Genomic DNA, 26,158 nt, shown 5'->3' with positions numbered 1-26,158 from the left:
GAGGCTGGAGCAGCTCCAGCCCCATCAGAAGCTCCCCACTGGCAGCAGGTAATAGTGCACTCTGCAGTACAACCATATTTTGCAGCTATGACATTATTGGTGGAGCTTAGCCCTATTAACACCTAATGACCAGTCACCCTAGCTAACAAAACTGACATTTCTGAGCCCTGGTCTACACTACGAGTTTAGGTCAAATTTAGCAGCGTTAGATCGATTTAACCCTGCATGCGTCCATACGACGGAGCTGTGTTTGTCGACTTAAAGGACTCTTAAAATCGATTTCTGTACTCTTCCCCGATGAAGGGATCAGTGCTGAAATCGACATTACCAGGTCAAATTTGGGGTAGTGTGGATGCAATTTGACGGTATTGGCCTCCAGGAGCTCTCAGAGTGCTCCATTGTGACCGCTCTGGACAGCACTCAACTCAGATACACTGGCCAGGTAGACAGGAAAAGCCCCAGGAACTTTTGAATTTCATTTCCTGTTTGACCAGCGTGGCGAGCTGATCAGCACAGGTTACCATGCAGTCTCAGAATCGAAAAAGAGCTCCAGCATGGACCGAATGGGAGGTACTGGATCTGATTGCTGTTTGGGGAGATGAATCCGTGCTATCAGAATTCCGTTCCAAAAGATGAAATGCCAAAATATTTGAAAAAATCTCCACGGGCATGACGGACAGAGACTACAATAGGGACTTGCAGCAGTGCCATGTGAAAATTAAGGACCTCAGGCAAGCCTATCTAAAAACCAAAGAGGCAAACGGTCGCTCCGGTCAGAGCCCCAGACATGCTGCTTCTATGATGAGCTGAATGCAATTCTAGGGTAGGCCCTTACCACTACCCCACCCTGTCCGTGGACACCTGCAAGGGGTAGTCTCATGCAACAAGGATGAGCATTTTGAGGATGAGGAAGATGAGGAAGTGGAGGAGGATGAGGAGAGCACACAGCACGCAAGTGGAGAAACCATTCTCCCCGACAGCCAGGAGAGCCAATACCCTCCCAACCCTCCCAAGGCGGGCTCATGGACCATGAAACCAGAGAAGGCACCTCTGGTGAGTGTACCTTTGTAAATATAATGCATGGTTTAAAAGCAAGTGTGTTTAATGGTTAATTTGCCCTGAAAACTTGGGATGCATTCATAGCCAGTACAACCCCTCCTTTTAAATGGCCAACCCAAAGGGTGCTTAGTATGGGAAAGGAGGGCGCTGCTGTTTGAAACCATTCCCACATGTTATGAAGGTTGAAGAAGCCAAAAGACTGCCGCTTACCATGGCTGCCTGCAAGCCGAATTCTGTTGCCCTGCCCTGCGTGTGCGATCTCTCACACCAAACCGGCAGGCCCTCAATATAAGAGGCAAAATGCGACCTTGTACCGAACATTACATGTGCTATGTAATGTTAACAGCTTGGTTCACTGTGGAAGAGTTTATCCATTGTCTCTAAAATGTGTCTTTTTAAAATACTACTCTCCCTTTTTCTTCCTCCCACAGCTGCAAATGTTTCAACGCTACCCCTATAATCTCCATCCCAGATGCTAGCGCAGATAAGGCAAAAAAAAACAACAACGCACTCACGATGAAATGTTCTGAGCTCATGCAGTCCTCCTGCACTGAAAGAGCTCAGCAGAATGCGTGGAGGTAAACAATGTCAGAGTCCAGGAAAGCAGAAAATGAACGCAAGGACAGGACGGACGAACGAGATGAGAGGTGGCGGGAGCAAGAAGAGAGATGGCGGCAGCGTGATGAGTGGAGGCAGGATGCAAAGTTGAGGCTACTGGAGGATCAAGCTGATATGCTCCGGCGTCTGGTGGAGCTGCAGGAAAGGCAGCAGGAGCACAGACCACCACTGCTGCCCCTATGTAACCCCTGCCCTCCTCCCCAAGTTCCATAGCCTCCTCACCCAGACACCCAAGAACGGAAGGTGGTGGGGACCCTCAGAGCATCCAACCACTCCACCCCAGAGGACTGCCCAAGCAAAAGTGTGGCATTCAATAAGTTTGGAAGTGCAGTGTGGTCTTGTCCTTCCCTCCTCCCCTCATCCACCACCCCACCCGGTGTTTCCCTCCTCCCCTACCCTTTCCGGGCTACCTTGGCAGTTATCGCCCTATTTGTGTGATGACTTAATAAAGAATGCATGATTTTGAAACAATAATGAATTTATTGCCTCTGCAAGCGGTGATCGAAAGGGGGAGGGCGATTGGCATACAGCGAAGTAGAGTGAAACAAGGGAGTGGGTTTTCATCAAGGAGAAACAAACAGAACTGTCACACCATAGCCTGGCCAGTCATGAAACTGGTTTTTAAAGCTTCTCTGATGCGCAGCGTGCCCTGCTGTGCTCTTCTAATCGCCTTGGTGTCTGGCTGCACATAATCAGCGGCCAGACAATTTGTCTCAACCTCCCACCCCGCCATAAACGTCTCCCCCTTCTCTCACAGATATTGTGGAGTGCACAGCAAGCAGCAATAACAATGGGAATATTGGTTTCGCTGAAGTCTAACCTAGTCAGTAAACTGCGCCAGCGAGCTTTTAAATGTCCAAATGCACATTCTACCACCATTCTGCACTTGCTCAGCCTATAGTTGAACAGCTCCTGACTACTATCCAGGATGCCTGTGTATGGCTTCATGAGCCATGGCATTAAGGGGTAGACTGGGTCCCCAAGGATAACGATGGGCATCTCAATATCCCCCACAGTTATTTTCTGGTCTGGGAAGTAAGTCCCTTCCTGCAGCTGCTTAAACAGACCAGAGTTCCTGAAGATGTGAGCATCACGTACCTTTCCTGGCCATCCTATGTTGATGTTGGTGAAACGTCCCTTGTGATCCACCAGTGCTTGCAGCACCATTGAAAAGTACCCCTTTCGGTTTATGTACTGACTGCCAAGGTGGTCCGGTCCCAAGATAGGGATGTGTGTTCCGTCTATTGCCCTACCACAGTTATGGAATCCCATTGCAGCAAAGCCATCCACAATGACCTGCACATTTCCCAGAGTCACTACCCTTGATAGCAGCAGCCCCCACAGTAGATTTATCCACTCCAAATTGATTCCCGACTGACTGGTAGCTGTCTGGCATTGCAAGATTCCAGAGGGCTATTGCCACTCGCTTCTCAACTGTGAGGGCTGCTCTCATCTTGGTATTCTTGCGCTTCAGGGCAGGGGAAAGCAAGTCACAAAGTTCCATGGAAGCACCCTTATGCCTGCGAAAGTTTTGCAGCCATTGGGAATCATCACAGACCTGCAACACTATGTAGTCCCACTGGACTGTGCTTGTTTCCCGGGCCCAGAATCGGCGTTCCATGGCTAGAACCTGCCCCATTAACAGCATGATCTCCAAATTGCCAGGGCCTAGGCCTTGTGAGAAGTCTGTGTCTATGTCCTCATCACTATCATGATTGCACTGTCGTCATCTCCTCACCTGCTTTTGCAGGTTCTGGTTCTGCACATACTGCAGGATAATGTGCGATGTGTTTACAATGCTCACAACAGCAGCGGTGAACTGAGCGGGCTCCATGCTTGCCATGGTATGGTGTCTGCAGGAGAGCAGGTGAGCAGAGTTGCACCGGAAGCTGTGGATGACGACAGATGCCACGAGAATAGATATTTATACCGAACAATGAGAGGACCTGCGGGGTGGATTCATGGCACCAGGAGAGCAGAGTTGCAGTGGAAGCGGTGGATGACTGAGCTCATTTACTCTATTGAGCTCAGTCATCATTTACCCAATTGAGACTGAGCTCATTTACAACAGCAGGAGAGCAGAGTTGCAGCAGAAGCAGTGTATGACGATGACGATGGTTTGCAGATCTACTGCACCATCTGCTGCCAGCAGCACCCAGGACACAACAGCAGCGGTGACGGTGAGCTGAGCTAAGCAGGTTCCATACTTGCCGTGGTATGGCGTCTGCACTGAAAAAAGGCGTGAAACGATTGTCTGCCATTGCTTTCACGGAGGGAGGGACGACTGACGCCATGTACCTAAAACCACCGGCGACAATGTTTCTGCCTCATCAGACATTGAGAGCTTAACCCAGAATTCCAATGGACGGTGGAGACTGCGAAAACTGTGGGATAGCTATCCACAGTGCACCACTCCTAGCCATGGTACTGAGGACGCACTCCACTGATCTACTGCACTTAATGGGGACATACACGACTGACTGCATAAAATCACTTTCTGAAGATCGACTTCTGTAAATTCGATCTAATTTTCTAGTGTAGACACACCCTGCAAGAGCATTAAGCAGAAATAATTTGTCCCCTGTATTTAATAGAAACGAAAACTCAACGCCTAATAATTTATGTATCATATATTTTAAAAGTATATTCTATTAATGTTCCCATTTATCTACTAGTTTTCCTGAACATAAGGAAACAATTTTGCAAATTGATCATTTTTTCCCTAGGCCTTTCCCTTTCTCAAGAACATTCGGCAACTATTCAGTTTGAAATGCGATTATTGGAGAGGTTTGAATTATAACTGTAATTATTATGTCATGCAAACATGTCAAGAATTACCTCAAACAAAACTCTAATGTATCGGCAGTTAAAAGAACTCTACATTAGCATACACCAGCAAGAAGCAGACACAATCACAAAAAAAAGGTAACCAACTCCCAGCTTGAGTGTAACAATCATTTTACAGTGAACTATTTTTCTTTATAAATATGGGACCAAGGCCTTTTCTATAGTCTTCCATTTTTTACATCTGATTAACAAAAGATGCTTGAAACCATCAGTTTGCTGAGAAGGATTGAAAAAACGGTTACCCACCTTTTAGTAACTGTTGTTCTTCGAGATGTGTTGTTCATGTCCATTCAAAGTAGGGGTGTGCGCACGCCACGTACATGCCAGCCGGAAGATTTTCCCCTAGCAGCGTCCGTAGGGTCAGTCCTGGCGCCCCCTGGAGTGGCGCCACTACGGCACCCTATAAAGAGGTCCGCCGACCCTCTACCCCCTCAGTTCCTTCTTGCCGGCACTCCGACAGAGGGGCAGGAGGGTGGGTATTGGAATGGACATGAACAACGCATCTCGAAGAACAACAGTTACTAAAAGGTGGGTAACCGTTTTTTCTTCTTCGAGTGGTTGTTCATGTCCATTCAAAATAGGTGACTCACAAGCCTAACCTTAGGTGGCGGGGTTGGAGATCACTGCTGACTGGAGTACTGCATGACCGAAGGCTGCATCATCCCTAGCCTGGTGCGTGATGCCGTAGTGTGATGAGAACGTGTGGATGGAGGACCATGTGGCCGCTCTACAAATCTCCCGAGTCAGGATCTGAGCCAGGAACGTCACAGAGGAGGCCTGGGGCCTAGTGGAGTGGGCCGTGACCGGAGGGACAGGAGTCTTAGCTACGCGGTAGCATTCCCAGATGCAGGTCGCGATCCAAGAAGAGATTCGCTGAGAGGAGACTGGGAGCCCCTTCATCCTATCCGCCACTGCGATGAAGAGCTGAGTGGAGCGTCTAAACGGCTTGGTACGCTCGATGTAAAAAGCCAAGGCCCTGCGGACATCCAGGGAATGTAATCTCCGCTCCTCATTGGAAGAGTGTGGTTTCGGATAAAACACAGGGAGAAAAATATCTTGACCCATGTGGAACTGTGAGACGACCTTGGGTAGGAAAGCTGGGTGAGGTCTAAGTTGGACCTTGTCCTTATAGAAGACAGTGTAGGGGGCTCGGATGTTAACACCCTGAGCTCCGACACCCTCCTGGCTGAGGTGATTGCCACCAGGAAGGCGGTCTTACACGACAAGTACAACAGGGAGCACGAAGCCAGAGGCTCAAAGGGAGGTCCTGAGAGGGCGGAGAGGACCAGGTTCAGGTCCCAAGCAGGGGCCGGCTGATGAGCATGCGGAAATAGCCTTTGAGGAAATGCCCGACCAGCGGGTTCACAAACACCGAGGTACCCCCTTCTCCCAGATGGAAAGCCGAGACGGCTGCCAAGTGAACATGAATCGAGGACAGGGAGAGGCCCAGTTGTCTAAGGTGGAGAAATAGTCTAGGACAATGGGGATTGGGACCCCCAGCGGACTGTGACCTCGCTGACTCGACCATATGCAGAAGTGCTTCCATTTGGCCAGGTAGGTGGCCCTAGTTGACAGTTTCCTACTATCAAGCAGCACTTGTCTGACCTGCAAGGAGCACTGCATCTCCACCAGGTTCAGCCATGGAGCATCCATGCTGTGAGGTGAAGGGACTCCAGGTTCGGGTGGCGGAGGGAGCCCCGGTCCTGTGTGATCAGGTCCAGGAGCAGGGGCAGCGTCAGGAGCACCTGAACGGACATCTTCAGGAGTGACATGTACCAATGTTGGCACGGCCACGCCGGAGCTATCAGGATCACCCGCGCATGGGCCCTGCAAATCTTCAAAATCACCCTGTGTATCAGGGGGATTGGAGGAAAGGCATAGAGCAGACCGACCCCCCACGACTGTAGGAAGGCGTCCAACAGAGACCCCGATTGCGACCCAGGAGGGAGCAGAACCGTCGGCACTTTCTGTTTTCCCTCGAGGTGAACAGGTCTAATCGGGTAAAGCCCCAAAGCTGGAAAATTAAGCGTACCATGTCCCATCAGAGGGACCACTCGTGATCCTGGAACGAGCAGCTGAGGGTGTCCGCCAAACTGTTCTGCTCCCCCGGAAGGTAGAACGCCGTCAGGTAGGTAGCATTGTGGACGCATGGGAGCTTCCCCGCACAGGGGAGAGGAGCGTGCACCCCTGTTTGTTGATATAAAAGACTGTCGACGTGTTGTCCGAGAGGACTGAAACACATCTGCCGGCCAGGTGGGACCAGAAGGTCAAACAAGCCAGGCGAACTGCTCTCAGCTCCCTGACATTGATATGCAACTTGAGGTCCTCCGGCAATCACAAGCCCTAAGTCCTGAGGTGTCCCAGGTGCGCTCCCCAACCCTAATCCGAGGCATCCGGAGGGAGAGGGAGGGTTGAGGGGCAGCGAAGGGGACACCCATGCACACTTTCTGCGGGTCACCACTGCAGCAAGCTTAGCACCAAGTGGGGAATGGACACCACTGAGTCCAAGGGGTCCCTGGCTGGGCGATATACTGTCGCTAACCAGGATTGTAGCGGGCGAAGTTGGAGTTTGACATGGTTTATCACATAGGTGCATGCTGCCATGTGACCCAACAGCTGGAAGCAAACTCGCGCTGTTGTAATTGGGGCACGGTGCAGTCAGAGAATGAGCTCGGAGATCGCACAGAACCTGGATTCCGGCAGGTACAACCTTGTGTGGGTGGAGTCCAGAACTGCTCCTCTGAACTCTATTCATTGCGTCGGAGACAGGGTGGACTTGGTTTCGTTCAAGAGGAGGCCGAAATTGAGAAAGGTCCACCTGATGAACGACACCTGGGTCTCCACCTGCTCCTTGGAGCGGCCCTTTATGAGCCAGACGTCCAGGTAGGGGAATACATGGATGCCCCGCCTGCGCAGGAAGGCCGCCACGACTGCCATGCACTTTGTGAAGACCCTTGGAGCAGCTGACAGGCAGAACGGGAGCACTGTGAACTGCAGATGGGCGTCGGCCACGACAAACTGAGGTACCGACGGTGCCGGGGAATTATGGCAATGTGAAAATAAGCGTCCTTTAAGTCGAGGGCGGCATACCAATCGCCTGGATCCAGGGAAGGAATAATGGAGGACAGGAAGACCATGAGGAACTTGAGCTTTCGCACAAACTTGTTCAGCCGCCGCAAGTCTAGGATGGGTCTCAGGCCCCCTTTCGTCTTCGGTATTAGGAAACACCGGGAGTAGAAGCCTTTGCCCCTGAGCTCCCGGGGGACTTCCTCCACCGCCCCTGCCTCTGCGAGGGACTTCACTTCTTGAGTTAGAAGTTGCTCATGAGATGGGTCCCTGAAGAGGGACGGAGATGGGGGCTGGTGGTGCGGGAGGGAGGAGAACTGGATAGAATATCCCCTCTCTACCGTGCGAAGCACCCAGCTGTCCAACGTGATTCGGGACCAGGCATGGTAGAAGGGGGACAGACGTGACCCAAAGGTAGGGGTAGACGGATCCAGAGTCTCGATAGGTAGGTCACCCTCGACCGTACCATCAAATAGTGGGTCTAGGGCCCGATGGTGGTCTCGATTGACCAGATGCCTGGCCGGAGGGGTGGCGTTGGTGACGCCTCCCACCATTTCTGCCCCGCCTGTGCCCCAGCTCCTGGTGAGTCTGAGGCTGGTAGGGGCGTGGGGCCGTCTGCAGCCTAAAGTGCCTGCGCTGGGTCGTCGGGGTATGCAAGCCCAGTGAGCGAAGCGTGGCCTGCGAGTCCTTTAGGCTGTGCAGACGTTTGTCCGTCTTTTCTGAAAATAACGTCTGCCCCTCGAAGGGGAGGTCTTGAATGGTCTGCTGGACCTCGTAGGGCAGGCCCAAGACCTGGAGCCAGGCCCCCTGCCACATGACTAGGTCCGTGGCCAGGGTGCGCGAGGCTGAGTCCGCTGCATCTAAGGCGGCCTGGAGAGAGGCTCGGGAGATCAGCTTTCCCTCCTCCACTAGGGCCGAAAACTATGACCTCGAGTCCTGGGGAAGGAGCTCCGTAAACTTTGACATGGCTGAACATGTGTTATGACCATATTCGCTTACAATTGCCTGTTGGTTGGCAATGCGGAACTGTACCCCTGCAGTGGAGTACACTTTTCTATCAAAGAGGTCGAGTCTTTTAGCAACCCTGCTCTTTGGTATTGATCCCTGACACCCTTGACGCTCCTGTTGGTTGGCCACATTCATCACCAGGGAGTCCGGGGGGGGGAGGTGTACAAGTGTTCATGCCCTTTAGAGGGGACGAAATAGCGCCACTCCGTTCTCTTCGCAGTAGGGGCCAGTGAGGCTGGCGTTTGCCATAAGGTGCGGGATGTATCTGCTATAGTCTTTATCAGGGGGAGAGCCACCCTGGATGGCCCTGAGGGAGCCAGGATGTCTACTACAGGGTCCGCGTCCACCTTGATTTCCTCGGCCTGGATTGCGAGGCTCTGAGCTGCTCACTAGAGCAATTGTTGGAAGATTTGAGTGTCCTCCAGGGCCGGTGCCGCAGCCGTGCCCGAGACCGCTTTGCCTGGGGAGGAAGATGAGGAAATTACATGGATCGGCCCTTCCTCCAGTGCATGTGGCCCTTTGGGGTCCTGCAGCACACGGTACTGTGGTTGTGGTGCCGGTTCTGATTCTAAATGCGGCACCGCAACCGGTACCGGGGTCGCCAGCGAGCAGCTTGGCGTATCGGGCGGTGCCTGTAGAGCCCAAATTGAAGCTGCTGCTGGTGCCGCTGCCGGGTTGGGGGTGCTGAACTTGGATATGGCACACCCCTGCCCGGCAACGGTGCCGGTGGAGGAGGCAGCTGCACTGGGGCCACTGACGCCGAGGAGATCGAGGCTGATTTCGATCGAAGATCAAACGCCTGGCCTACCAACTGGTGTTAGGCCCAGGGGGTCCAAAATGGCCACTGCGAGGGCAGCTGCCATGCTGCTGCCACTGTGGGTAACTCTGGTGGCTCGCCCCCGAAACCGATCTCCTGCTCCGCAACCGGCTGAAGCGGTAGGAGTCTGCCTCTGAGTCTGAAGTCTCTGAGTATGAAGACCAGGGGGAAGCAGCACCTGGTGCCGTTGGAGATTGGTGCTGAGGCGGCGGGGAGCCCCTTATCTGGTCCGGTGCCGCCTTAGTAGCACGGTGCGGGGAAGGAGGCAACAGCATGGCCGGCTTTCCCCTCGATTGTACTGGGGGATGGGCCACGGTAGGCAACTTCCTACGGTGCGGGAAGGCCGGCGCCGGGAGTCCCATCAAGTCTGAGGCTGCTTCGAACGCCTCCGGTGTCAAAGGGAGGCGCAAGTCTCCGCTGAGGTCCGGGGATCTAGGCCGGTCTGGACTCAACCGCCCTCTCTGCGGTGCGGGAGTCAACGGAGCAGCTGAGGGCTGTAGCCCAGCCTGTCCGCTTGTAACCGCGGGTGGCGTCAGCCTCGGCCTCGGATCCTGGTGGGGAGACCATTCCCTCACCGGCTCTCTCTTCTTGGCGGGCACCGCTGATGGTGAGCGGTGCCGCACCGAGGCCGACTTACTATGACCCGACTCTGTCTGGTGCCGGATTTTTGATGACTTGGGCTGGGCCCTAAGTCCTGATGCCGGTGCCGGGGCGCTCCGCACCGAGGAAGACGTGCTGGGCACCGCCTCGGTCGGTTCCGGGTCCAAGGGTGGCCACAGGGCAGCCTCCATCAGGAGGACTCTAAGTCTTTGAGCTCTGTTTTTGAGAGCTCTCGGGCAGAAGCCTCTGCAGATAGAGCACCGGTCCTTTTGGTGGCTCTGTCCGAGGCACCTCAAACAAGCAGAGTGTGGGTCACTCTTGGGCATGAATTTCCCGCAGTCCTTGCAGAGTTTAAACCCAGGAGACCCGGGCATGCCCCAGCGGGTGACAAAAACTTGGGGGGGAACTCCCCGACTACAAAGAACTATATACAATGATCTAAGTAAAGTAGCTATAACACAACTATATACACCGACTATACACAAGGATAGGACACTGCTAACTTGCTATGCGCAAGAGAAGTTCCAGCTAGCCATCACCAGCAGTAAGAAGGAACTGAGGGGGTGGAGAGTCGGCAGGCCCCTTTATAGGGCGCTGTAGTGGTGCCACTCCAGGGGGCGCCAGGGCCGATCCTACGGACGCTGCTAGGGGAAAATCTTCTGGCTGGCATGCACATGGCATGCACACACCCATACTTTCAATGGACATGAACAACCACTCGAAGAAGAACTGTAAGTTATAACAGTAATATTTGCAGCGATGAACAAGGATTCCAGCCATTGTGAACAACCTGTTTCCCTCCTACCCTTCCTGACTTTTGGTCGTTAGAAGCCCTAGTATATTCACCTTAAGATTGTGAGAAACAGAATGGTCACAAACTAGCTTATTGAGAGAAGACAAGTCACAGATAGTTTGGGGGAAGAGAGGCATTTTGAAAACCTTCCTAACATTTGCTTCAGAAAGCGAACCTTTTTAACTTTCAATTTTTGCAACTTGGTACATCAAACTCTAACTGAATTTCAAAGGTCACTCCAAAGTCCAGTGGTACCTTAGGGAAAACTGAAAGGTCAGGTGCAAACTACTGCTTCTTTCTTTTCTCAGAAGAACAAGAGGCCATAACTTAACAATGTAATTCCATTAGACTACTTAATCAAAGTCAAAAAGTTAACTAAAGGCAGGTTTCAAGTTTGTAAAAAACTGTCTACCAAAACTCTCTGCACAAATGCCAAATCCCAAACCAGAACTTTGGTAAGAAATACTACATTGGCAGTTTTAAAATGCAAAATAAGAATCAAAGAAAAAAGAACAGGAAACAACATGCACAAACAATTATTTGTGCTGAAGATGGAATCTATTTACTTACAGCAAACTATGACTTATTTCACAGAATATTGAATAATCCTTTCAAATGGAGCACAGTACCCATTGCTTTAAATTATGTCTGCTGGATGAGAGGGAAGAACTTCCACAAAGGTTGACACTGTAGGGTTTTTTCCAAGCATTCTGATATGAGTTTCAAGCATTTTCCTAATAGCTTATTTCCTCCTATTCTTGGCAGTGAACATCCTAGAGAGGATGGGTTATGAAAAGGATGTCAGGAATGTAAAGATTTATTATGCATGACTGGCTGATCCTGATAGAAAGATGTGAAATCCCATAGCTAAACCTAAATCTAGAGGTAAACAATTACACAGCAGAGACCCAGTACTACTGTTCATACTTGGATCTTAAAGTCAAATTCCTAGGTAGACTAGATAGCACTAGCATCTAGACTTTTTAGCTAGGAAAAAGATGTAATCAAATAAAATTTTTCTATGTATATATTTGTGCTACGCTATAGTCCACTGATTCTCAAACCAGTTGTCCAGGGGCCCATAAGCAGGTTTCAGGGCATCCACCAAAATAAACTGGGCTTCAGCCCTAGATGGGGCTTGGAGAGGAAGCATCACTTCCACCCCCTGACAGACCTCAGCAGGCCACCCAGCCTGTCTGAGTTGGAGGCGGGCCGCAACCAAAAACTGGAGCATCACTGCAGAAAGATCCCCCCCCGCCAGCAGAAGGGGTTGCTTCACAGCCACTGACTCCACGAGCAGGCAGCAGCTAGCCAAGGAGACACAGCGCTTCTCTGCCCTGCTACATCAGCACCTCAGAGAGCAGGGCCAAATGGAAGGCAGAAACCTGCAGAGGCAGGTGGGCCACCCTACATGCTGCCTCTGGTTGGAGGTCTGCAGGTTTGTGTTTTTAAGTTTAGGGGTCCCTGGGTAAAAAAAAGGTTGAGAACTATGGCTATAGTTGATTTTACTACTACTTTGCAAGAACAAACAAGTCAGGAGATATTCTAGCAAAGCTATAATATTTTACTGGCTCGCAGTTACACCCTGGATAAAATTTCCATATTGTATATTGGGTTCTTTTCATTTAAAATATTGTTCATTACTCTAGCCAAGTCTCTTCTCCAGAGACATCACACAAAGCAGTAAGGATGACTCATTGTTGCCAGAAAACAAAAACAAGAGAGATATGACAATGTAATGAGAGGACCTGAAGAAAACACTTGTCAAAGGAGCTACCATGTGTAATGGTGAAAGGGTGCAGAAAGTAAAGAAAATTATTAGTTGTGTAACTGTGCCTGTAAACCAACAATCTTGTATGATTTTTTCATCTATCAAAGAAAGAGTACATTAGTTGAGAACTGCCTTGTAAGGCCCCAATTTACGTTGAAATTCAGGCACAGATGGATCATGTTTTGCCCAAAGTCACACAGAAAATCTGGGGCAGAGCTGGCTATTAAACTCAGACTTTCTGAGTTCCAGTCCAATGACATAAGGTATTGTTATAAAATTATACAAACCATAGTTTATATAATAAAGAAATACTAATAAAAGTAAAAAAACCCAGTTGTTTCTTAAAGGGAGAAGTCAAATAATATCCTTCTGTTACTGCTGCAAAATCAAATAATTTCCTACTAGTGCATCAGAAACAGAACATGAGTTAGATATTAATAAGAGTGAAAGTGAGTCAAGTTTCATGCATTAATTGTATAGGTAAATGCCCATATCCTGAACTGCACAGCCAAGCACATATATTTGGCTCAATCATTCTGAAAGGCGGAGGAGCAAAGTGGATGAAAAGAAGCTCTTTCATATCAGAGACCCTGGTTGTATTTCCGGCTCTTCCAGAAGATACCGCATGCAACCTTATTTGTTAAAAACTAAAAATTGGGGGTGGAATGGGGGAATCTACCTACCTGCTTCCTAGAGTAGGTATAGGAGGCCTTGGTCAACAATAACAATGTTACAAATTGCACAAATATATTAACACTAGTTAGTAGAGGAGGTGCAATAAGAACCCCATGGCTTCTGCCTTCGAGCAGTGGATATTTCATGGGGGTCTGTCTCTCTCAGCACGACAGAGCTATGAGCTGTGGGATTCTGGGTCAGGTCTGCACAATATATCTGTATCTAGGACTAACGGAGCATGCAGTCACATCCAAATTGTTTTTGCAGATTGAAAATTATGAGAAAAAAGGCATCAATTTTTAAAAACAAATGTAAGTTTTGTAAGATCAAAGTATGAATACATTGTGTTATTTCAATTAAAATTGCTGAATTTTTGATAAATTTGCCTGAAGTATATTAATGCATACACCAATTAAAAATCTTTGCTAATGACCAAATTCTGGTCTCAATTACACATACTCAATGCCTGCTGAAATCAATGGGAGCTGTGCAGAATTTGGCTGTAAATTCCTGTGCAACTATTTTAATGAGCATATTTTACCATTTTGTAAAGCTTTAGCAAAACTGAAAACCACACACTAATGTTTTTCAATGATTCACTTAGTAGCTATATACTTTTTCCCACATAAGTTTGAATTTTTAAGAAAAGCTTTGTTCTGTTCACTATTATGGTGGAGCATGAAGTTTCACAAACAGCAATGATTACATTTTTCAAACACTTTGCTTTAATATCATATTTTTAAAGTTTATTTTATTATGGAAGCATGATTCCATTTTGCATCACAACTAAATAAATTCAGTTTTTCAAGCTACACTTGCTAAGTGCTTCACAAGTCAATGGACAGCAAGTGACATTTCACCTCCTTGACAGCAGTCTAACAATATTGTTCACTTAAGGCTGCTGGCAAAATTAGGATACTGACAGTTTATCTTGCACTGGCTCAAAAGCATAATGTGTGAACAAGATCTTAAACATGATCTTAATCACGCTGGAGATCATTACTATTACCATTAATATAATATACACACATTATGTAAGCAGACATATGAAATATATGGTATTATATATTATAAGCATGTGTGCGCATATCTCTCAATTGAGGAAAAGCAGTGGTGCTTGAGATGCCACAAAAATTGTGGAAAGCAAACCTTGAAAATAAAATAGTAATTGTATGAAACAAGTGTAATAGCTCTTTGACCATACATGAGTAGATTGAGAGGAAATTATAGTAGAATTCACAAAGCTAACCATTTGAATATAAAGTAAAGCTGCTGGAATTTCTCATTGTTGAGCTGTCACTCAGAAACGTTACATTATCCAATGTCAAAAAGTCATTATACTTCCATTTGGTGTCAGAATGCTGATATTACAAGATTTCTAATACACAGCTTACGTGGAAGGAAGCCCTTTTAAAATACTGAAGGGATAGCGAGATTGCAGCTATTATCCCAGGCATGGCTGGGATAATATTAGCTTGTCTTCTTTTTAGTAAATAAAATAAAATAAAAAATTAAGTAAAAACCAAATAAGAAGTGAATGAAAATGTGTCTTACTTTTAAGCTCAAGTAAAAGTTAACTCTAAGATTTTACATTAAGTTACCCTTCTTACATGGAGAACTGAACAGTATTATTCCCCCAAGATTCTTTTTTGAAGATCTCTCAAGAGAAAATATATTCTTTTATCCTATAAAAAGCTTCTGCAATACAAAGAAAGCCTCATTGCATTGCAGAAAGAAAAACTAACAACAGTACTCATAAAAGAGTCATTCATTTGGATCGAGGTTCTTCTACTGTTCTTACACAAGTCAGAGCAGGCACTTCGTTATGTATGCATTAAAGGAAAATCCAGGCAAGTGAGGATGGATTTACATACAAAGAAACTGAATTAAACCAACAAAAGAAAACACCCTCTGTTCATACAAGTACCATTTTACAGCTAAATTCTGCTTTTGGATGAGCTCACATGACTTCCATTGACTTCAGCAAAAAAGGAAGCTCCCATTCTTACCTTGATGAATTTATAATCTGAACAGGCAAGACGAAGGGGGCGGGGAGAGACAACCTACAAGCCAAGTGATCAGTAAGGGGTGGTTAATACCCCATCCTTAAAAAAACCCCAATATCTTCTGAGTGGGAGAGAGAGGAGAGGGTAGAAAGAAGGGAGTGGGGACATAGAGGGAGGAGGAAGGAAGGAAGGGGGTGATGGCGAGAGGAAGAAAAGGAGGGGCAGAAGCATGAAGGGTTAGGCTGGAAGAGTAGGGGCTATGAGGGCAAGGGGTGGAAAGAGAATGGAGCAAACAGCCAATGAGTGGACCTGAAGGAATTTGGAGCTGTTGAAATGAAAAAGAACCTGTCAGCTCCCATGAAGGCCTGCTCCATGCTGCCAGTCCCCCACCCCTAATGGGAAGAGTCGGAGGTACTCACATTTAAAGGAGTTGTGCTGCCATGGTGAATGCAGATCTAGGAAGCAGCAGAATGGAGACAATGGGACTCCACATGATTGCCCCAGCTCTCCATGGATGCCTCAAGATCCACCCTTATGGGTACTGGATAACTGACAGGGCCAGAAGGCCTCTGTTTTTCAATGAACTGCAGCCACTTAGGAAAAAACCTGAGAGCCACTGTGGAGCGCTCAGGGAAAACATCTGTTCAGTGTGCCATGTTGGTCCAAAAGGCAAAACAAGTGTTAGCAGGCATAAGGAATTAGTCAGAAAAAATACTGAAAACAGCGTAATGCCACTATATGAATCCTGGGTACATTCTAACACAGAATGGTGCTTTTGGTTCTGGTCACCCCACGTCACGAAAGGATTTAACAGAAGTAGAAGCAGTTCAGTCACAGGTGAAAATTAGAAGTCTGGAAAGATTTCCATATGAATAAAGATTGAAAAAAAACAGGACTGTTCATTTTAAAGAGGCAGCAAATAAGAGACATACTAGAATTAAACCAAATTAATGAAGACTCTAGAGAAATTACATAGTGTGTTCCTGTTGACTTTTTTTCATAACACAAGAACAAGGGGATATTAACGAAATTGAAAAGCAACAAATTTAAAAGGAAATATGTTTTCACACAATACATATTTAATCTATGGAACTCACTGCTACAAGATTTTGGACACAAACCAATCAGCAGGAATCGGAAAAAGAATTAGACATTATATGGATGAGAACACCCAAAGTTACACTAGACAGGATAAAAAAATAATAAATATTTTTAGAAAAGATGCTTGTAGGACTAAGCCAACCACAAAGTGACAGGCAGAGTCAGGAAGAAACTTTCCCTATGAGAATAATTCTGTAATTGTCCACTGCAGTGTTTCTGGCACCTTCCTCTGAAGTATCTGTTAGCAGCCATTGTCAGACACAGGTCTAGGTGGATTTCTGGTCTGATCTGGAATAGGAATTCCTATGGTCCTTCCAGTTACATGGGATGGCAAACTCTGCCTCTTTGATGGGATGATTTGGTGGAAAATCAGCATGCCTTAATGCTGTGGAGTTTCTCTTCTAACTTTGGCACTCCTGTGGCCTGTTCTGTAGGAGGTCAGGATTTAACTCTAGATCTCGGTTTTGCATGGAGATTACCTTAGTGAGTTGTGCCAGACCTTACTTCATGGATTGTCCAGCAGGGTCAGTTCTATCATAAAGGAAGAAGGAGTAATCACAATCAAACCTTCAGGATAACAAAACTTGAGTAGATGACTATGAGTTGGAGATTTGCATGTTTGCACAGGGCACCAGAACCCGCAGAGCTGCCTCTGGGAACGTAAGCCAGAAAGTGGCATTTACAAATGCTGAAAGTTTATTTGAAATAAACTCTTCATTTCACTGAACCACTCCTGAAGTTAAAAAACTACAAATGCTTCAGGCTGTTCCTGGGAGTATTTATGAAAAACACCCAGTTTGTCTAAACAAACCAGTGCAATGAAGGCATTAGTCTGATTCATTGAAGAGGACAGATTTGTACATTGTATAACTTAGACACATATGGTGTGAAATACATATGCTATAAAAGTGCATGCAAAATTGCATTTTGCATGTGAGAACTACAGAAATGATGCCAATGGTTATGACATTCATATGACAAATGAGATGACATACTTACACTATAAATGGTACCTAGGACAAAACAACAATTTAGCATTGATCATTTGTTTTAAATGGACTTTCCAAATATCAGAGCTGCTGGTTTTTTTTGTTTTTTTGTTTTTTTTTTAAGGAGAGAAATCCTTTAGCAAAACTTACTATGGAACATTACACTGGGGAGGAAAAAAACCACATTTGTCCCAATCAGGTTGTTTTAGAATGCAGAAATTGAATCCCTGTTGTGTACCAAGTCACTGGCGAGATGACAGAAGGCTCCTTTCCCAAGCACTTTGCTGAACAAGGGACAGTTACATATACGAAGGAGTTACTATACTGGCAGCACCAAAGAAGGGTTTGCTGAAGAAAGAAGTGGACAATGGCTCATTTTAGAGTGGTGAAGGTATCAGAATCGAGTCATTGGCAAGGGCAATAATGTAGGGAGTAAAGATAGGGAGACAGGACTAAACAATGGAAGAGGGAAGAGATAAGGAGAACGGAGTACAGTTGAACCTCACTTCTTCACACCAGAGACTGCAAGGCTCATTGCAAACTGCTGAATTTTGTGCATTAGTTAGGAAAAACACTACAAATTAAGGATCCCCAAGAGCCGCTCCTCCTGGATATTTGGCCCCAGAATTTTTTAAAGTATTTATTTTGGTGTTGGTGCACTCAGCATTGCAACACCCAACTGGTTTAGGAGCATAAAATCTTATTTTCAAAAAGGAGTGAAGCATGGGATCCTAAATCGGTTAGGCATTGCAATGCAGAATACCGCAATGCCTAAATCTCCTAAAAATCTGGGGCTTACAACCTGGTCGGCAGCATGGGAGAGTATCTACTGACTATTTCAGGTCTTGTAGTTAATGCAGAAAACTGCCATTTACAATTCAGGTAGTTTTTTTTCCCCTGTGAGAGTAGTAATGTTGAAGTAGGGAGATTGAGTACAGAGTTATGAAAATAGCACATATTATTCTAGGTCAAATGAATCATTGTTTTAAAGACAGAGTTTCTGGATGAACACAGATACGAACATATTTTTATAAATAGCTTCTGCTGTGAAATTAGGGTGTATTCGTGGCTTCTTTTTTGTATATTCAAATCTCCATCCAGCAATTACATAGGAAACAAACCTGCTATTTCCCGCTCAGACCATAGCAATAACTAGGGAAAACAAGTGTGACCTGTGATCAGAATGAATGCCTTTGACTTTGCATTTCCACACTTTGGCAAGGCTTAGTGTCAACTGTAATTTCTTTACAACAGTTTTTCCATTTAAAAAGTTCTTAGACAGATATTCTTTTTTTGCAAGTAAAAGTGAAGTGTCAGTTGAGGGTAATTTAGAGTGAATGGAAAATTTTAATTTGGATTTGTAAAAATAAAGTGCTTTTTCAAGCAATTGTAGGTAAAATCTATATACCTTGAAGTTTAATCCAAAAGCAAGAGCATTAACGTTGCCTAACTAGAAAAATAAACACTATGTTAGACCTACTGTTACTTAAATAACATGTGAAGAAGTTGGACCAGCTGTGTAACAGTCAATATTTTACAGTAATAAATTTTGACAGCAAAAATAAAAAGAATGCATTACTGAGATATCATCAAATGAGCCATGTCATTACATGGGAACTCCACCCAGTATAAGCTTGTCAAAAAGTGTTACTGTAATCCATTGAGAAGTCTCCTCCTCAGGCAAGAAAGGAAAAAATGTTTAGGATAGGCTCAGAACAGGTGTGTTGTATTTTAATGCCAGTATTTAATCATGGATCTTTTCACATTAGTTTCATATGTGACAAATTCAGACTCTCTTCTTGACATTCATGCAATGCTGAAATGATCAGTCAACAATCAAATTGAGAGCCAACAAATGTAAACAAAGAAGCTGAGGCGATATCTTTTTAGCACTGTACACACCCCAAACACAAAAAGCATATTAAATTATTACTACTTTTTCTTGCTTTTCCCAGATCAGTACTTTGAGGACTGAGGAATGCCATGCAGCCCCATCAGATTCAGTCTACTGAAAAGGCCTATTGACTTGTTGGCCTACACTGTGCCAGCTTCTGCCAGTTTCTGATTCAGGGCTCCCCCAAGAGCAAAAAACGCTCCACGGAAGGTTGTGGTGGGCCCAAAGATGACAGTTCATCTCCAGAAGTGGGTAGTGCTGGCCAGGGGAGGGGACATAGCTAGGACAGCCAGTGGTATGCACTGGTTCATGACATCACTAGTGTAGCGTCCATTGGCATCATTCCTACAGATCTTCTGAAAGAACTTAACGCTGCTTCTGGTGTAACCACCCCCACAGGGTAGCGGTGGGAACAGGCATAGTTGAATCTTTCCTTGGGACAGTCACTTTCTCTTGTGCAGGAAAGTGCCAAATGCAACTCCTTGTTTCAGTAGGGTCACACTAGCCCATCATCCCTGTCTACCAGATAGATAAGTACCTCATTTTAGTTTGCCAGGCCCAAAAAGAGAAGAAAAAGGAGAGAAAAAGAAATCCCTTCATGTTGTGTGTGCCTTGTGACAATGACCCCATACTCTTCACAGTGATATGATGATGATAGGATTATGGCACAATTATGATGCATTTTGTACAACATGGGTCACATGAAGTGTCATTGGAAAAGTTATGATTTGCTGAATATGATTATCCTATTAGCATGCAAGTATCATATTTGTATCTAAAGTTAGGGCCATTGACTATGTATCTGTATTTCAATCGTGCTCACACCCACAGCTAGCCTTTCTGGTACAACAACGAAGAAGCCAGACAGGGCTGATGGCCCATCAGCAAAGACAATGGACCCTGAAAGAACTTAACCTTCCTGTGAACTTTTTGGACAGCCTGTAAGCAATGGATGCTATAACACTGCAAGGACATGTGACCAGACCACATGTCTCTGGACTCCATCTTGGGATGTCAGTATTTTTCCACAATCCAGTCTGGGAACCAAGTTTTGGAACAAAGGATTCCTGTCATATGCTAAAGCTACATAAGGCAGGGAGTGACATTTGTTGGTCTTCACTCCCCAAACAAGAAGACTCCTGGAAACACCTGAGGAAAAAGACTGAACTGGGGGAAGTGCTGGATCCAGGCTAAACAGATTTTTAGCCTGTGTATGAAGACCTGAGAAACCCAAGCTATAAAGCTAATGCAGCTTGTGCCTTAAGAATCTGTAAGTCTGCCTGTACCATCAGTTAGGGTGAGAATCTGCTAATTCATATCCAGTTTGTCTAGTATATTAAGTTTAGTTTGCGGTTGTTGTTTATTTGCTAGGTAATCTGTTTTGATCTGTTTGCTATCTCTTATAATCACTTAAAATCTATCTTTTGTAATTAATAAACTTGTTTTTACTTTATCTAAACCAGTAAGTTGGACTGAAGTGCAGGGGAAATTGTACCTCAAGGGGCAGAGGTTGTTGCATATTCCTCTCCACATTGAGGGGGAGGCGAACTGGATAATACATTTATGGTGGTTGGGGTTTGGACCAGGATAGGACGGTACAGCTCTGGGGTACTAGACTGCGAAGCTGCAGGTTATTTTGGCTGTAGCCTCTCTATTGCTGGTTCACATGCAGTGGCTGGTCAGAGAGCCTGCATGTAACTGCAGTGGGGTGTGTCCCTACCATTGTGTACGCTGGTGGAAATGTAAGACTGGGAGCATGTCTGCAGGTTGTCACAGCAGCACAGTGTGATAGGGAGCTCAGGGTGGTGGGTCAGAGGGCTCAGTGGTAGCCCAGTTCCAGGTGGCACCCCAGGGGAACCCATCATTTGCCTATGTTTATATCCATCCATTGATCTAACCTCACATATCCATGGGGTTGGTCTATGGTTCTCTAGAACTGGTTATATTGATGACAGTCTGACCATTCACCTCTTAGTCAAGTCAATCTGCTTCCTTCATCCTGCAGTGATTGTTTGTGCTGGGCTCAAACCTGCCATCTCCTTCTGCTGGCCTCTTTACTGAATCTGCCACGCTAACATGCACTCAATAATGGCATACTGCTGATTATGCCTTATAAACCCATTGCACTGTAGCATGGCCAATTCAGTATCAGAAGGCAGATGAAGGTGGCATATTCAATGCTGTGCTAGATAGGAGAGTATGGCAGATGGTCAGCATGGTGACATGGCACATATGCATTGGGGTCCCCAAAATCTTTGCAAGCCAAGTATGGGTAGTGCGTTGCAGCTAGTTGGAGAGGAGGGAAGGGATGGTATTTGATTGCCTGCCTGGGATTGATGGGGACAGAGAAGCCAGGGAAGGCAGGAGTTGGCTGCCTGTAGAAGGAGTAAACAAGGAGGAAGAGAGGGTGGCTGAAAAGAACCAGCCTCTTTCCTCACCAACGTCCAACCCAGCTACAACTATCGAAATGCACAGTGTCTGCCCCTGTGTCCTGAGACAAGGAAATCTGATCACCATGACTATGGATACAAATAAATGAAATACATTTTAATTTTCTGTAAGGCAATTCTTTTGGGATTCTAAGAAAAAAGTTTAATCAATCAAAAGCAAATAAATAAACCCAGAAGTGAAATCCAATTATCTAATTAAATGGTGAGATTTTTGCACTTCATATTAAAAATATGCTTCCAAATCACTCTCATAAAAATCCAATGAAGCAAAACCAGTAAATTATCTTAAAACATTGATACTAAAGCACAACATTTTTCTGACTACATTCCTGTTACCAACTAAAGGAATTACTCCTTCTACTCAGCTAGCAGAGGTCTGTGCTGTGGTGCTGAGCATCCCACCTGCAATACCAACCAATGACGTGTGAGTGGGAGGTGGTTATAAATTGGTGCTTCAGCACGATAACATGCACCCCTGCACTTGAGCTAAAGAAGGGACTTCATTAGCTGCCAGTAGTACCAGGCAGTTATCCTGTAGCGGATCAACCACTAGAGGGGGATGCAACATGTGCTATGCTACCATGAATTATGAAGTGTCTGTGTTTTGAAGCTTTTCTATGCATACAGGTAGAAATCCATCACAAAAGTTCAACTATCCATGTTGCTCATTAGCAAATTTTTGTTAATTACAGGAAGTGTATCCAGTTCTCACATGTAGTAAAAAGTTCTTTTATGTCTTTATTTACAATTAAGATATACTGCTGGCTTTTCAAACACAAAAGAATGTTCTGTTTATCCCCTTGTGGTTTTATGATGACTTACTGTTGCTATTAAGAAAACAGTAACAGAATCCGGAATCTACATCCTGTTTGCTATTGTCATATTAGTAAAGAAATTCCATGTAACTACATTAAGGTCTTCAACACAAAAGAAAAAAAGCACTGATGTTTGAACATAAGTTGTTGTCAAGGACAAGATTTATAAGAAAGTTACATGTTACGTACCAGACCACAAAAAAGACAATATTTTTCTTCTCATGCCAACACCTTCTGTTAAGCACATAATGTACATACTACGTATTAAATACTCCCTTTTTGAAATAATACATTACATAATACTGTTTTAATTTTACTTTCTACTTCCAAGGCCATCGGAGGTTACCCATTTTATGTTTATTTTATAATAAATACATTTAAGTTATAGTCAAATATCTCTGCGCACACAGAATTTATAACATTTGTAAATTTGCCTCCAAAGTTTATCAAATATTTTCACTAATTAACAATCTACCATCTCCAAGGCAGACGATGCCACATTCCAGTGTGCTAACAGTGCTGAGGAAACTGGGGGAAATGAGAGAAACACACTGCCCAGGACAGACATGGGCAAAATTCTGCTCTTAGAGCAATATATTGTAGCAGATCTTACACAGACAGAATTCCTAGTGACAAAACTGGAGTTCTGTGTACTTAGGGAGAAGCAAATATCTAAGCTCAAATCCCCAAGATGAAGACGCATACTTTGTTAGTGGGATTCACAACTATTTACTCAACAGCAAAGGAACGTAAGACTCGGGATTTGAGGTTGAGGTTTTCTGACCCTGTCCATCTTCCTCACTACATCCTACCTGCTGCTATCCCCCTGGATCCTGCCAATCCGCACTCCATCCTACCTGTCTCCCCTGCACTCCTATCCTCCAACACATATTCCTGTCCATTCTTGGCTTTTGCCCATTTTCCCTGCTCCCCTCCCCACTCTGCTGCTATCCTCCCACTCCTCCAGAGCTCCTGCTCTCTCTCCCCTATTTGTTCTTATTTCTCCCACTTCTTCTGTCCATCTCTGCTCCTGTCCCTCTCTCTCGCCCAGCTCCTGCGACTAACCCTCCAAGCTCCTACTGTTATTCACTCACTCTGCTCTCTTCACTCTCCCCCCGTTTCTCACCCCGCTGTAGCAGAGCCAGGTTTCCTCCTCACTGCGTGGCATCAGCAGGGTGAGCACTGAGAACACAAGGCAATCAGTCCTCCAGCACTCAGTTCCTGTGCCAGTGATCGCTGGCAGCCAGGATGAGTAATTGCTGAGAAAGTCCTGCTCTGTCCATAAACCATAGGATGGAACATGCTCAGCTGCTCTGTGTGGATGGTGCATTTGCAGTCAAGCTATCACACAGGAGCTGTGAAAGGATGGGACAAGCTCAGTGTAGATGGAATCTCCATAGAATGTGGCTAATAACTTCCACTGAACATGAGTTAACAAAGATTCTTCAGAGGCTGATAACTTGGGCAAATCACGGGGACATCAAAAGGCACATCCCTGACACCAGGATGACCCCCCGACACGCCCCAAATTTCAGGTCTCTGCTCCAAAGCATGGAGATGCTACAGCGTCTCAAAAAAACTTTGTAAGAATTCTTTTAACATGGAGAAAATACATGTATTTTCCCCTAAGCTCATTCTTGGGAGCAATGACCATTTTAGCTGAAACATTCCAAAAAAGTTCAGCCTGAGGCAGATAACACCATTGAAAATTTCAGCCTCAATTATGTAATTTTGGTAACGTTATAAGCAAGTGAAAGTAGAATCTTATAATGGAAAGGTTTTTTGCAACTTTAAATATAGGCGTTGCTACCTGAACCTCCTGTAACAAATAGCTTAAACATATAGCTCCAGAAAATTAGTCCCAACAGAGATCTAGCTGCTGTTAGCTATGAGAGAAAAAGAAAATAAATTTTGAAACTACTTAGAAATTTCAATTAGCAATGAGCATGTATAGTAGGTAATTTTTATAAATGTTGATATCTAGTAGAAGCAATAGAACAAACACTATTTACAAATCTAGAAGCAAACCCTGCTCACCTTAGTCATGTGACTAGTCATGGGTAAGGTGAATTGGATTTGGTGCATGGATTCCCACTTAAATAAATGAAAAAGTATAATCATGCAACTGAGCTGGAGTTAGTATGAGCGCTGCACTTTGTCATAACCCTCGTTTTCAGTAGGGTTAATGGAAAGGTTCCACGTGAATGGGAGTCAGAGTTTTAGAAAACCTGGGAGATGAAATACACGAACAACAGAGGTTCAAGAAATTCCAGGCTAAAAGCTGCCATAATAAAAATTACATTTTCGTACGTAGACAGCACCTTTCATCTGATGCTCTCAAAGCATTATAACCATCATGTCATGAGCTTACTTGTTTATGCCTTGGTATTGTGCTATATAAATATCATCTGTAAATGGTTCCCAGTCCAGCGAAAGCTCTTACATGGCTTATATGGAATAATATAAGGACATACCAAGGTATGTTAAGGATCCTGTTACAATCTTAAATAAACTTTGTTTTATTGCTCTCTCAACCCTAATCTAACTCCCCAAAGAGCATTAGTGAATTTGCAGTTAGTAGGCAGACTGTTCTTGTTCTAAATATAACAGTGTTATGATGTATGGTTATTCTCACCAGTAGATATAAAAATGAGTGACATTAATCCCACCTTCTTATAGCGCAAGAAATCTAGACTTTTTAGGACACTACTAGTTAGATTGAAGCAACAGGTGGATTTCCCTGCATGCAGTGGTGTAGTGATCACTCCCCATCATTCAGTTAACAAGACAGTACAGAATCTCTGTTAGTTAAATTTAAAAAAAACCCAATGAAGCATCTATCAAAATAAATCATTGATTTGATTTTAATTAGAAGCATAAGACACAGTTCTCATTTTAGTTTTGAGATTTCTTGTACACCTTTACAATAACAATAGCACCACACTATACTCAGCTGCTTTGCTGATACAAAATCTAGATTTTCACATACTGAACAGTTCAACACAGATTTCAGACCTCCGAATCTTCCTCAGTACTCTCACTTGTAACCTGAATTTTATCTTCTCATGAAGGTACTTAAAATAAATAAATAAAAAACCAGCCTACTTGCAGTTAAAATGCAATCAAAAATTCAATTATACTATGCCTTGGATTTGTCTTGTAACCCTCATATTAAAATTTGTGTTTAGTATTAAAGGAATTAAAGTTAATTTCTTTTATCAATGAGTTTTGGAGAACACAAATGAAGATGAAAAAGTTAACTAGGAAATCTAGATGCAGATAGTGTGCATTCACATTATTATACAACATAATCAGTAAATCTGGTACTAATGAGTCACAAGACTTAAATGTGAAGAATGTGTTTAGCGACTTATTGTCAATCAATGTCTATACACAAGGATAACAATAATCTTGAATGGCAACACACCTATTACAACAAATTCCTAACTAAGTACTTCATTACTTCAAAATGTCACTCCCAATTTATAGAGTAACAGATAAACATCTCTCTACTGTATACCTGGCTTGTGTCTACTTCTATGTAATTGAAACACTGACTGTTTCTGAAAACTTCATATTATCACTTACATATCATTTTGTTTCAAATGCTGATTCAATGGCACTTTATGAGTCTATTTGTTCTAACACT

The 26,158-nt window shown here is 45.0% G+C and overlaps 1 protein-coding gene across 3 annotated transcripts in view; it reads right to left on the bottom strand.

Moving 5' to 3' along the window:
* FAF1 (Fas associated factor 1) overlaps positions 1–26,158 on the bottom strand; it is a 307,409-nt gene that overhangs the window by 37,618 nt on the left and 243,633 nt on the right. The gene's annotated exons all lie outside the window — the stretch shown is intronic.

This window comes from Gopherus evgoodei, chromosome 8, assembly GCF_007399415.2.
Source record: "Gopherus evgoodei ecotype Sinaloan lineage chromosome 8, rGopEvg1_v1.p, whole genome shotgun sequence".
NCBI lineage: Eukaryota > Metazoa > Chordata > Testudines > Testudinidae > Gopherus > Gopherus evgoodei.
Note: the sequence above shows the minus strand (reverse complement) of the source record. Positions and strands in the feature narration are given on the sequence as shown.